The sequence below is a fragment of the Meleagris gallopavo genome, chromosome 1 (assembly GCF_000146605.3).
Source record: "Meleagris gallopavo isolate NT-WF06-2002-E0010 breed Aviagen turkey brand Nicholas breeding stock chromosome 1, Turkey_5.1, whole genome shotgun sequence".
Classification (NCBI taxonomy): domain Eukaryota; kingdom Metazoa; phylum Chordata; class Aves; order Galliformes; family Phasianidae; genus Meleagris; species Meleagris gallopavo.
In genome coordinates, this window is record NC_015011.2 from 55,169,356 (window position 1) to 55,182,074 (window position 12,719).

Sequence of the window (12,719 nt, forward strand, 5' to 3'; positions counted from 1 at the left end):
AAAAAAATCAGATATTTTGCTTTTTTTTCTTTTAGCTGTTTGAGTGATGGTGTTTTCTCCTAGTTACACGAAACACAGATTTATAGATGACTAGGTTCAGGAAAGACAATTAATAAAAGAGTTCTCAAATAACTTTAAAAGGTAGCACATCAAGGCCTACATCTTTCTGAAATATCAGAATTCTATTCAAATATTATTGAAGGTTAATCAGATTCTCTGCCATTTTATCTCTTCCCAAAATCTGAAGTGACTGAATTGACTGTTAATCAGCCCACTGCATCTCTCTGTAAATCGGAAAAGCTAAGCTAATCACCAAATTACGATGTAGAAAGTCTTCAAGAAGAGATAAACCATAATGGTCTTCAAACTGCTACTTAAAACAGATTTCGTAGGAGACATTTAATGTATTTCCAGATAATATTTGGCATATAAATTTGATATGCAATGCATTGATTCTAACATTAACAACACTTTCTTCTATTCCATTTTCGTAAATCTATTCAGTGCTAGATTAACCATGCTGTAAAGGTAGATAGATTGCCAACAATGTCCTAGAATGAACAATAAATTAACGTGAATTGATCCTGTGCAGAACAGCAGCATGGTTCCATGTGACTTCTTCCACCTCACCACCCTGCATGGAGCAAGGAAAGAGATATCGCTTGGTCAGACCCAAAGTGGGCATCAGGAATATGGTGTGAAGGAAGCAATTAGAAAGACGTTAGATCAGATTTGTAAAGGCAATATTTCTCTCTAAAGGCTCAAACCTGTCTCACCTTCTTCTACATCTATGGGGGTGGACTGAATTGATTAAAACACAGAAGAATCTCTGTAGATTATATATTTTACAGTTCATCAAGAGTTTCTTGTGAACCAGACCGGAAAGGTAGGTCTTAAAAGTGTAATAAATTACTTCCCATTTTATTTCTCCTTAGGAAATTTAAGTTTCGTATTTCTTTCAAGAAAAGGGCAATATTTTCTTGTGTAACTCTTTAAATCATTTCCCTTCTAGGAAAAGCATGCTTTTGTGCATACTAGGTTACCATCACACTGTAAAAACAGAACAGTGAATGAATAAAAAGATTCAGCCACAACTGTCACTGACTGTGATAGGTATGTTGAAAAATGAAGGTACAAAGAAGTAGATGGGGAAGGTAACCTAAATTATTTACTACCAACTCCATACAGAATCGCAGCAAATCTGTTATCAGTCATGGTCTTAATAGGCTCTTTTTTTGTGTGTGCGTGTGGGAGGGATGCAGAGGGAAGTGGTTTTAATTCCAATGGTTGCTATGAATTCTTAAATGCATTCTGAGACATTATTTATAATCTAAAATATTTCTTATAGACAATGATACTTAACATTAGAATTTGACAACTGTCTAAACAAATCCCAGCAACTCTTGAAAGAATAGCTTTAATAATGAATAGTTTCTAACTTCAAAGTGACACTTGACATTACGAGAGAAAAAACAGTATCACAAAATGGAGACTAGATCTACCACTATAGAGGTGAGAAATACATAGATGGGGTATGCATACTTGCATAAGAATTCTCCAGTCATAAGACAGTGAGCACATGATATGCCAGTCAGTGAGAAAGAAAAAGGACTGCATTAGCTTAATAATCTCAATAAATCCGCTACTTAAAGAAGCTGAAGTATAAGCCAAAACATCTCCCTCCCAAATGTACAAAGTAGTCTGACTTGAAAAATTTCTTAATTAGAGATTTTCAAAAGCACTCCAAATATTTAGGAACAGTTCTCCTACTAGATATGATTTATTCTCATAAATCACTTAAGTGATAAAAAAAAAATCCCACTCTCCATCCTTCCATGTTATGTAATACACATGACAGAAGTCACAGATTTTTACATTCTAGAATTGACATAAAACTGTAATTACTATACAGAATGTCACTAAAGTGCAAATGTAAAAAAGTGAATTAAGCCTCATTATTCTCAGTTGTTCAAAAAATTATTCACATTAAACCCTCTGAAGTTAATATATCTCTTTCAAAGCAGAAAAATGTGAGCCACAAAAACAATAATCATTAAGATTTTGAATGGAAAATGAATAAATATTCTGCTCTAAATGTACTTACATATACACACTCATATCTGTATGAAATACTGGTATGAGTCTTATTGAAACCATTTAACATAGAGAGACAAGAAAATCAAAGCTTTCTTTACAGAATTGAATTCCATTCATAACTAGCAGCCAATTCCACTTGTTCCAGAAAGCAGGTGTTGAGTTAGTTAGTATCAATGCTAAACAGTGATTGATGAAGACTGTAGGTCAAGCACTGTGTCCTCCTAGCTCTCCATTTTAATAAGCAAGTATATGATAAGACAAGATCAGAAAAATGCATGTATATTTGCTTTACCTTTTACTGATTTGGCCAACAATGCCAAAGTGGTGCTATTGTTTTGTTTAAGAAAGTACTTGACTAAAATATAAAAGAAAGCATAAATATTTTTTTAATGTATGAAAATGGCACTTATATAGGTATGGTTATTGAAATAGAAATACAACTAGCCATAACTTTTCAACTTTTTTTCACTCCAAAATGGCAAAGAAATCTTAAATCAACGGGGATGGAGCAGGAAAAAAGATTTAAAATGATGTAAAAATTCATAGACCTGGATTGCAGTTCTGAATCTTTTCTCAAATCTGAAACACATATGAAGAAAAGCATTTAAAGTCAAAGAACAATGGATATGACTGAAAATTTGTTCAGATTACTGAAAATTCTGTACTATATCAAAGATTTTTAAGACACTCTCTAGACTGAAATCAGGGTTGAGTTTGGCTTAAAGTCAGTGGCATTACATAATTGAGAATCTTACTGAACAATAGTTTTTGTTTATATCTGATTACTTTCTCTTGTACTTGATCACTTTTCATGGTATGCCCCAGAAGAATCAATATTTTTTAAAAGCAAGACAAAAAAATGAACTTGATCTTATCAAGGAATGAAGAAACAATATATTCCTAAATGAAACTGTTGCTATTTTGAATTCTCACCAGTTTCAAATTGTGAAAAAAAGTTGAAATATATGGCTAACAGTCTGTGAATTTTTTTAAAAAGTTTATGTGGTCACTATGAGCATCCTAATGTGCAAAATTACACATTTCATTGTTTTGTTTTGTTTTTTAAATGATGGTAAATTAAGCCCAAGTAGAGATTCTTGGAACCTGTAGGCTAGATAGAATACTGATTTTCTGATAAAGGTAAAAATCAATATATTTAAAATGTTTTATTTTTAGTTTAAAAAGGAATAGTAATAATTTATTTGGGGACTCAACCTACACTGGTCCCTCTTTTAAGGATACTGTTCAGTAAAAACAAGTCTTCCAAAAGCCATTCTTATATTCAATAACAATGTTCATTCCTCCCTCCTCCTTCCCCAGTAAACCCAGTTAAAACACCATCGGAACGTTGTTTTTATTATTTGTCTGTTACTTTGGTGGATTGTTCTGCTTTGCTTCACTTTGTTTCTATTTGGGGAGCAAGGGAAAGGAGGAGGAGATGAGGCCTTCGAGTGACTGAAATTTTTCCTCTTGGGTAAAATCCACAAAAATAATTTGCCTTGACGAGATTACTTATTATCCAATTCATGCATGGAAATAACATTAAGTAAAGCAGTCATTAACACAAAGTTTTTACTCGTTCTAATCCCACATTATACATTTTGCTTTTCACAGCATCATAATATTCTACTGGACTTAAACTGTCCAAACGCACAGTATCTGATATAAATCTTCTTTGATTTTTTACATGAAGGGTGTGGTAAGAATATCTGAAACTTGATTACATAAAGTACAGTAAAGAGATACCAGTCTAGCAGAGACCAAAACAAGAAGGACCTCTCTGATGCTTATCTTATATTAGGAAATTTTATCTTAGTTACATAAAGGGTGTGTGTACTTGTGTGTGCGTATATATATATATATATATATATACATATATATATTATATATGTATATATATGTTGTTAGAATGTGTGTATGTGTACATGTGTGGGCATGTATATTATGCTTTTATTCTTTTTCCTCTCAAGTAAAATTTGAATTTGTTACTTTTTACATATTATTTCACATGGATTATGTTCAATAATCCAATTGGAAGAACAGTGTATAATATGGGTGTCACAAGCTAGATCCAACATCTGTTTTTCACACCTCAAGAAATCACTTCATTTTTATATTATGAGACACTTCTCTGCTGTCATCAAGCAAATCTATTTATCTGTTTAAGTATGGGTGTAAAATACAAACTCTGAGAACCTTATTTTGGAAATATCAACTTAAGAATTTTATTTCGTCCTTCTCTGGATGACTTCTGTTAGATGAGATTTTTTTTTAACTGTATGTGTCCTTTCAAATTAAGAATAATGTGTAATACAGGGAAGAATTAAGATTTCCGTCATTTAATAATATCTCCTCTATTATTCATCAATTAGATGCTCTTTACAAGTAGAATATATGTTTCTCTATATTACCCTTAGTGATTTCAGAAGTGGAAAAGACTTAGTACTATAAATTCACATATACGAAAATTTTTGTAACTTTTTTGATATCTCTATATTCTTCAGTGACTCCTTATTTTGCCACCCTGGCTCACAAAACTCATAAAATCATCAATGTTATACTTCTGCTGCTAAACACTCTTTCCAACTAATGTTATAAATACCCATTTACAATATTTACATTCACACTTGATAGAAGTTTTTAAAAACAGCATAAACGTGGTTGACAGATTTTTTTCTTCATATTGTAAAGGTATGAACCATTTTTAATTGAAATCAAAGACATTCCACCTTATTGTATTTTACATTTGTTATTACCATCTCATTGCAACAACAAAATAAATGCAGAACAAACAGGACTGTCCTCTATCTTGGTGATAAGATCACATTTCATGTACTCTTGTGTTAAAGAAAAAGTTTAACCAGATAACTATAAATACAACTGATTATGTGAAATTTATATTTTATACTGAAATATCTAACTGTAAATTTTGAGATCAAATGAATATTCCATTATTTCCGGTTTACTGGCATTAACCTCATCAGTGGTATGAAAAATTCACTTCTGCAGTGATCAGAGGCAAAGAACAGAAGACCAATAAAATGCTGCCAATGAAAGAGACAGAATGGCCTCTTTTCATTCACGGAGATGTATTCTATCTTAAATATAATTCTTTTTTAAAAGTTTAGATTAGGATTTAAAATTGACTCGATATGAATACTATATAAGTATGATACTCTTCACTATTTCCACTTAGAAACAAGTTTGAATATAATAAAGCACATGCAAGCTACACTGCATGATACAGTAGATAAACCTTACCTTTTGATTTATAACCATTTCTAAGGAATTAGTTCAACTGAATTCTATAGAAATCCAGTGCAAGATGAAAAAATAAAGCATTGTTAAAAGTGTATAATCATAATAGTTGCCTGATTAAACTGTCTCATCAAATTAGTGTCTCCACTGAAAGCATAATGATACTGATAATGTTCTAAACAGCTTTACCTCTAGTATGATATTACATGTTGCTTTTGTCAAAATGTGATCGTCCTGTTTTACAGTTTCTTAATTCTTGGAGTCTATGGGTTGAATAATAAATGTTTATCAATCCTCCAAATTTTTGGAAACAAACTAGAAGAAGCAGCACCATCTGCTGCTGATCATCAGATAACACATGGGCTTCCTCTCCCACCAAATTATCTGCACAAGACACCCAGAAGTGCTAACTGAAGAAATCAATGGCACTTATTTTTCAGAGATCACCCTTTCAAATAGAAACACTTACTATCTTCTCTCCCTTTGCTTTTGGACTTCCATTGGTATTCTGTCTAAAACTGCGGTTTCAGTGATGCAGGCATGGATGTGGATACATGAATTTCTGATTTCACTACTGAATAACGCTACTATTAACATTTCAAGTCATTAAAATGAAACAGTGACAATTGTTAAGTGTTCATTAACTAAAAACAATTTAAACTCTCTATTAAAGTTCTAACTGGATTTATTCTTTCTTTTTAATTTTCTTGTGCTTACTCATAATACAATGTCACTACTTGATGACAAATAATATTTCATACTGTGTATGTAACATCATTGTGTTGCAGAATCCCCCAAATACCTCAACAATGTCTTTGTTGCGCTATTCTCCCCCATTTAGCACTTAAAAGCTTTTCTAGTAATGACCAATAAATCAAAAAACAGAGCTCCTAGTATGTATAAACTTAAAAAAAGATCAAGAATTTTTGCTAGTTTGCAGTTCATGTAATGTCATCTTGACCATTCTCTTCCCCTGTCTCTACAAGCTGTCTACAACTCAAAACTTTGTTCCATAAGTAATAGTGTATTCATGCTTTTAAAGGCTTTTATATGCTTTTATGGTAGGTAAAGGCTGGAAGAGGTAGTTGACTGATTTTTCACTTTTATCTACTTTGATTTCAGTAAAGGGCTTTGTCACTCTGTATACATAAAGGCTAATGCACCCTTTGGTTTGTAGAATGTACTGAAATGTTTGCAGCCCTCTTGGTATCAGGTCCAAAATGTGAAGCATTAACTGTTAAGAGGGTATCTTTCTAATGTATTTGTATGTATAGCTTACACCTCTGTGAGGTCTAATAAAGGATTATGGTTAATAAAAAATGTGTTGAAAATTCCTCATCCACAAAGATTTTGCAGTAGTTTGCATTCTTCTTTTTCTCTTCCCTGGCACATAAATTTCAATTCTCAGAATATACCAAAACCGGAACACAATATGAGTAAGCCTCATTACAAAGATAAAACTGACATAGAAAGTTAACCACTTGCTCAAGAGTCTTGAAAAAATAAAGTGGCAGTAGAAGGAGTTGTGAAATCTACAGATAAAATGAACAGTCAGTGAATGACGGGAATAAACCGGTATCTGAATTTCAGTGTATAACCTCTCACCTCACCAAGTTTCTTGGTGTATATGTAGCATCTTTGTACGTATCCCATCTGGTCACAAGAACTTGGATATCTTTACCTGACTTCAGTACTCCATAATTCTGTCTTTCTCTATTGATTGTGGGCAATGTTTTATATACACAGACTCTGTCAGTAGACTCATGGTTCTGGGAGGCTTGTGGATAGCCTAATCACTATGAGCGTAAATAGACACAACAAAAGACTCTGACTCAGGAAGTTCCTGAATTATAAATCAGCTGAGAGTAGGAAAGTTTCGCTTCATATTGCCTTCTTCTAGTGTTTTTCCCTGGACATTCATTTTGGCTACAGTGTGAAACAGTTTCCTGGACTCACTTCCTTATCTCATCTTCACTCTAACTTCTCATATTCTTATGTATTAACCCTGCTGACATAGTAGCCACTCTTGAATTTAAGTCACACTCTCTAAGTGCTCAACCCCTACAATATTATCATTTACACAGAATTCTGTATTTTATATTTAAATATTAACAATCATTTTTAAACCCATATTGTCATTATCACGGTACTTGAAAAATTCATAGAGATTTCTGTGTGAAAAATATTCTTTACTGTCTGATGACAAGATGCAGTTAACAGAGACCACAACAGTAGGTGGGATTGGCAACATGGCCGTAAAACATTTTTAAAATACATTTGTCTGTAGACTTACTCACAATTTTTAAAAAAATTAATCATATGTATCACACACATTACCATAAGTTTCCAGTCATGTATCAATACAATCAAAATAAAAACACTTGCCAAGGATAAAGAAAAAGTCTAAGAAATGAGTAATAGTTCACAAATACTGAAATGTTAATGGCCAACTCTTCTCTTCAACTGCATTTTTCCTCAGATGAAGGTAGTTTATTTTATAGAAGTTCTGATCAAAGAGTTATTTGCAAGTTATTTGCAATTAACCAAGCCTTCATATTGCCTTACAGGGAAATCATCTTATTTATTGCCCCAACTTGGAACTGGCTTTGGGTCACAGATAAAATCAGTCTACAAATCAGTTGTTGCTTGGTGGCCAAAGGACTTCTGTAAGCTTGGAAAGAATTAAAAATATCAGTAACAGCTGTTAAAAAAAATCATGGTAGAAATTCTTATCGTATAAGTGCAAAGTTGGTATTCTGCGTGAATTTAAACTGATTTCCACCCCATCCCTACTCCCCAGAAAGCTTTATTCAGTGACATGTGGCTTTTTCCTTTATTTTTCTACAGTGTTTTCTTACTGGCATCTTTTGGTTAAAAATATCTTTATTTGCACATTTCCTTCACGGTGACTTAAGAATTTATATTTTACTTATTCTATCTCTGTTAAATTATTTTTAGATCAAGTTGATTAGTGATGATTCTAAGGCAAACCCATATCTCAGTGAAAAGGAGTTAACTCAGAGAAGTATGTTTTACCAACTGAGAAGGTGACAGAGATATTAGCATTTATAACAGCTTGCACATGCTGCGCTATGTATGAGCCATATACAGATCTTTCGCTGGCTTTCTGAAGTCATTTATCATTTCTATATTTTGACAAGCAAAACATATAGAAGAAATTCAACAGAAATGGAAGAGATGTGTTAGTCAAACTGAGATTAAACAAAGATGAAAGCAGGATTTCCAGTTTACCTCTGGGTTTTTTGTTGTTGCTGTTGTTGCTTTGTTTTTTTTTGTTTTGTTTTGTTTGTTTTCTTTTTTTTTGGGGGGGGGGTAAGGGGGAGGGGAGAAAGAGTGTTTGTTCTTAACCTTTAATACAACAAGCATTCTAATTAAAAAGCACTGTCTTTCAACCAGCCACCAAGGCCTCTAGGACTCTAATTCTCAGCATCTGCACTATCCACTAAGTAATATTTTCACTCTTTTTCTTCTTTCCTTCTGTAGCATTTATCATGTGTCCTTGTTACATAGTGACCCACTTCAATAGGAAAAGCAGGAAGGGCAGAAAATGCCTTGCCAGTCTTCCCTGGAACAACAAAAACAACAAAAATAACTGGTTAAGTCTACTGATCTGTGTTCTGTGTCGAGAGAGAAAGATTTCAACACCTTCAGTCTGAAAACTGAATCAAACCAGATTTCCCATCTTCAGTGTATATGGTAATGATCTCATAATTTGGAAAAAAAGTAGAATACTAGCATTTTCAGGCTGCTAATATTCCATTATTTAGCATGCACTAAGCCTTTCAATAAGATCAATGCGTTTGAAGACTTAAATACGGTATAGGATGGTTTCCAGATTCCTGTGTATCTTACAGGTGAGAAGGACATTTTAATTCTTGAGACAGAACAGCTCTGGACATATAATACATCATACAGTTTTTCTTCACCTACAGATATTTTAGGTTAAAAGAATCTAGAGCAGGGAAATTCAGTTATTTCCACTTTTAGCAGGCCACAAAAGAAGTTGCTGATTTTTTGTCAGTTTTTGTCTAGGTGTTGGTATTTCAGATATATATTTTCTTTAATTCTTGCAAATAATTTGTTTCCTTTACTTTCATTATTTGTATTCTAGTTCACATTGCAGACATACTGGGCTATTACCTGTGTTTGCAAACAGATTTTATGGAAGCTACTTTGGATGCAAAATTCCTATTATAATCTATATTCACACTATGCAACAGATAAACTTTTCTTATCTAACATTCTTCAAATCCTTGCTTTTCTGAATATACTTTATATTATTGCCTTTTTTGCAGATTTTCATCTTTAAGTCATTGCTGGTACTTCCCAGCTTCAAATATTTTTTAGTACACATAACACATTCTTAGTTCTTAAAACCAAGTCAGTCAGTAGATTTCTTCGTAATCTAACATGCTGAGCATCATCTTTCACAGCTTTCTAAAGTATACGTAACTTATTATTTCCTGATGTTCTTGCTCTATCTAAATAAAATTTAGGGTTTTGATTTTGTTCTTTTTAGCATACTTTTTTAACTTAGTTTAAATACTGACAGTTCTCTAACATGCCAGCCAGCACACTGACAGCTTCAATTAACTTAGGAACGGTTCCTCTTATCCCTAGTTTCACTTCCTGCTCTTTTTATTTTAGTGTCAATACTGTGTGTAATCACAAGAATGAGATAATTTAATAATAGCTGAACTTGCAATATATTAATCCTGTCATTCCCCAAAGACTCCGGTAAGTCAAGATATTGTTGTTTTCAATTAGTTCTCTTAAAATCAATTTTTAAATAAAATCCATATTACTATAATTATACCCTCATAAGTATTTGACTGTGTAATGCATTGGAAGTCCATTAATATATATGTAACATAAATATATATATTCATTCATCAACTCATGATGTTCAGAGGGTTTGAGCACCCCTCTTATGAAGACAGGCTGCGGGAACTGGGCTTCTTCAGCCTGGAGTTCCTTTACTACTTCTTGTTTCTATTCCCCTATCCAGTGCAAAAAAATCACTCCCACATATTTTCTGATATTTTGAAACGGAATTCATGTTTGCGCATGTTTACTTGTACAAAAATATTAGTGCCATACATTCTTTCCCCATCCCTCATGCTCTAGTAATTGTACATCCAGAGAACCCCTCAAGAGAGCATTTTCCATGCTATCTGGTTTCTGTGTGAGACAGTAAGTCTAGGCCATGAGGAAAAACCTTTGTTCTTCTCTTTGCAGTGTCCACCACTCCTTCAGGCTCCCCAGCACCACAAAAATAGTAATTTATTTGCTTAAAGTTCACAATTTCCAACTCGCTCATTATGACTATCACACCCTCAATGGAAAATGAATGTTTTCATTTTATTTTGTGATGGACAAAATAAATTCCCCAATATCATACAGCCGACTGTATTGTAGATTGTCCCTGCTAACCTGATTAACATATCAGGGTAATTCATGCCACCACGGTGTTTTCTCCAGCATCTTATGACTTCTTTCTGACTTGTTTCTTCTTGTAGTTTCTTAAATTCTCTCAAGCACCCAAAAGGTGCCAAAAGGGCGACAATCAAGAAAATCTTAAGAATTAATTTTGATTCAGATACTCCTAGCATTAGTGTTGCTTAGCAGTTCTTCCAGATAGCTCTAACTTCACTACTGAAAAAAAGAGTATTAGCAAAGCAAGAGGGTAGATTCTTATACTTCTGCTTTGTTCACATTTTCTCTACAGCCAAAGATAACGAGAGAGTTTTCTAATGCATACTAAAGCCTCCTTTTCTTTCTGCATAGTGCAAGTAGCCAGCAGGTTCCATCCTACTGTCCTTCATTATGAGTATTTTACCTGTTATCTATACAATGAATCACAAAACCAACAATATATACCTTCTCTTTAAAGGCAACAATATATTAAGACCTGGAATGGTTTTCTTGAAAATCACTAGAATTTTTAGATGATTTAGGTAGGACGACTTGATGAAGATATGAAAGCTCTTCTCTTTTTCCACCACAAATTTCTTATTACTTTAGACAAGATTGTAAAATTTTTGTATCCAAAAGTATCTAGCTAACAACTGAGAGTGTTAATATTTCTGTATTAAGGAAACACTTCAAACCCTCATGGAGCATGACTGTAGAGAGTTACAGTCTGGCAATAAAAGCAATGGGAATAAAATTTATAGTCCTGCGTTCATTCCATTTTAAAAGAGCATAACGTGGAGACAACCCTCTTTACTTTGCTCCTGTTTTCTGATGGATTAACAGATTCTGAACTCTAGAGAGTAATTCAAGAGGCTGTAGAAGTTATCAGATTATTAGAATGACATGAATGTATGCAGAACAATTTTACGTAGATGAGGGGTTACCAGCAGCACAAAAGGCTAGTAAAAATGTGGCATGCAAGATAAAACTTTGAAAGGTTCATAAAACTATCAAGTCAAAAACAGAACAATCAAATGAAACTTCGATTTGGAATGTCTCTCCAACTCTAAAATACTCTGTTCAATATTTGGCGGAAAGCGATATTCAAGAATTTCTAATAATACATTGGATTCTCAACTACCCAGCTCACACACTAACACAGAAATAGCGATTACTCATCCAATTTGATTGTACATCCAACTACAGATACTTGGGAAAAGAAGAAATCTGAAGCTTTAACTTCAAAAGTTTCAGAAAACTGAAGGACCAAATTTAAGACCATAAAAGTTGAAACATAACAGTAATTACATAGTACCGTATGATGAAGGTCTTTCTAAAACTCTCAGTTTAGAAATGTGTCATGTGGTTCCTCAAATTACTGAAGCCTGAACATATTAACAAGGTGGTATGCCATAGAATTTGAACATAACATAGAAAAAAATGAAGTGACTAGTACAGATAATTACATTATGAGATCATGAATGAATAATTCTTTCTACTTAAGAACATCACAGAGCATTTTTCAAAAGAAAATGAAGCAGATGAAGCAGAATTACCTTCATTTTGCATCAGAGTGAAGTCAAAGACAAAATTCTAGCTAACGTGTTCAAAAATATGTAGGTAGTCCATAACAGAACCAAGAGCTGCACTAAAGAATTCCAACTGCTAAAAATAAGTATCTTGCAACATGCATTCTATTACTCTAGACTTGAAAAATGAAGTCTGAAACATGGGATAGCTCTGATGAGAAAACTACTGAAATCAATAGGAATTAATGTCAAGGCCTTTGAAGTGTTTATGACATCCCTTTCCAATTATAAATAGATTATTAGTCTTTCTGTATCATGAGATAATGAAAATTTATATATTTAGATTGGCTGCCTGTTTATGTTTATATATATATATATATATATATATATATATATATA

General features: G+C 33.0%; 1 protein-coding gene across 1 annotated transcript in view; it reads right to left on the reverse strand.

The window, feature by feature from the left end:
- LOC100544119 (PCNA-interacting partner) overlaps positions 1-12,719 on the reverse strand; it is a 44,465-nt gene that overhangs the window by 31,234 nt on the left and 512 nt on the right. The gene's annotated exons all lie outside the window — the stretch shown is intronic.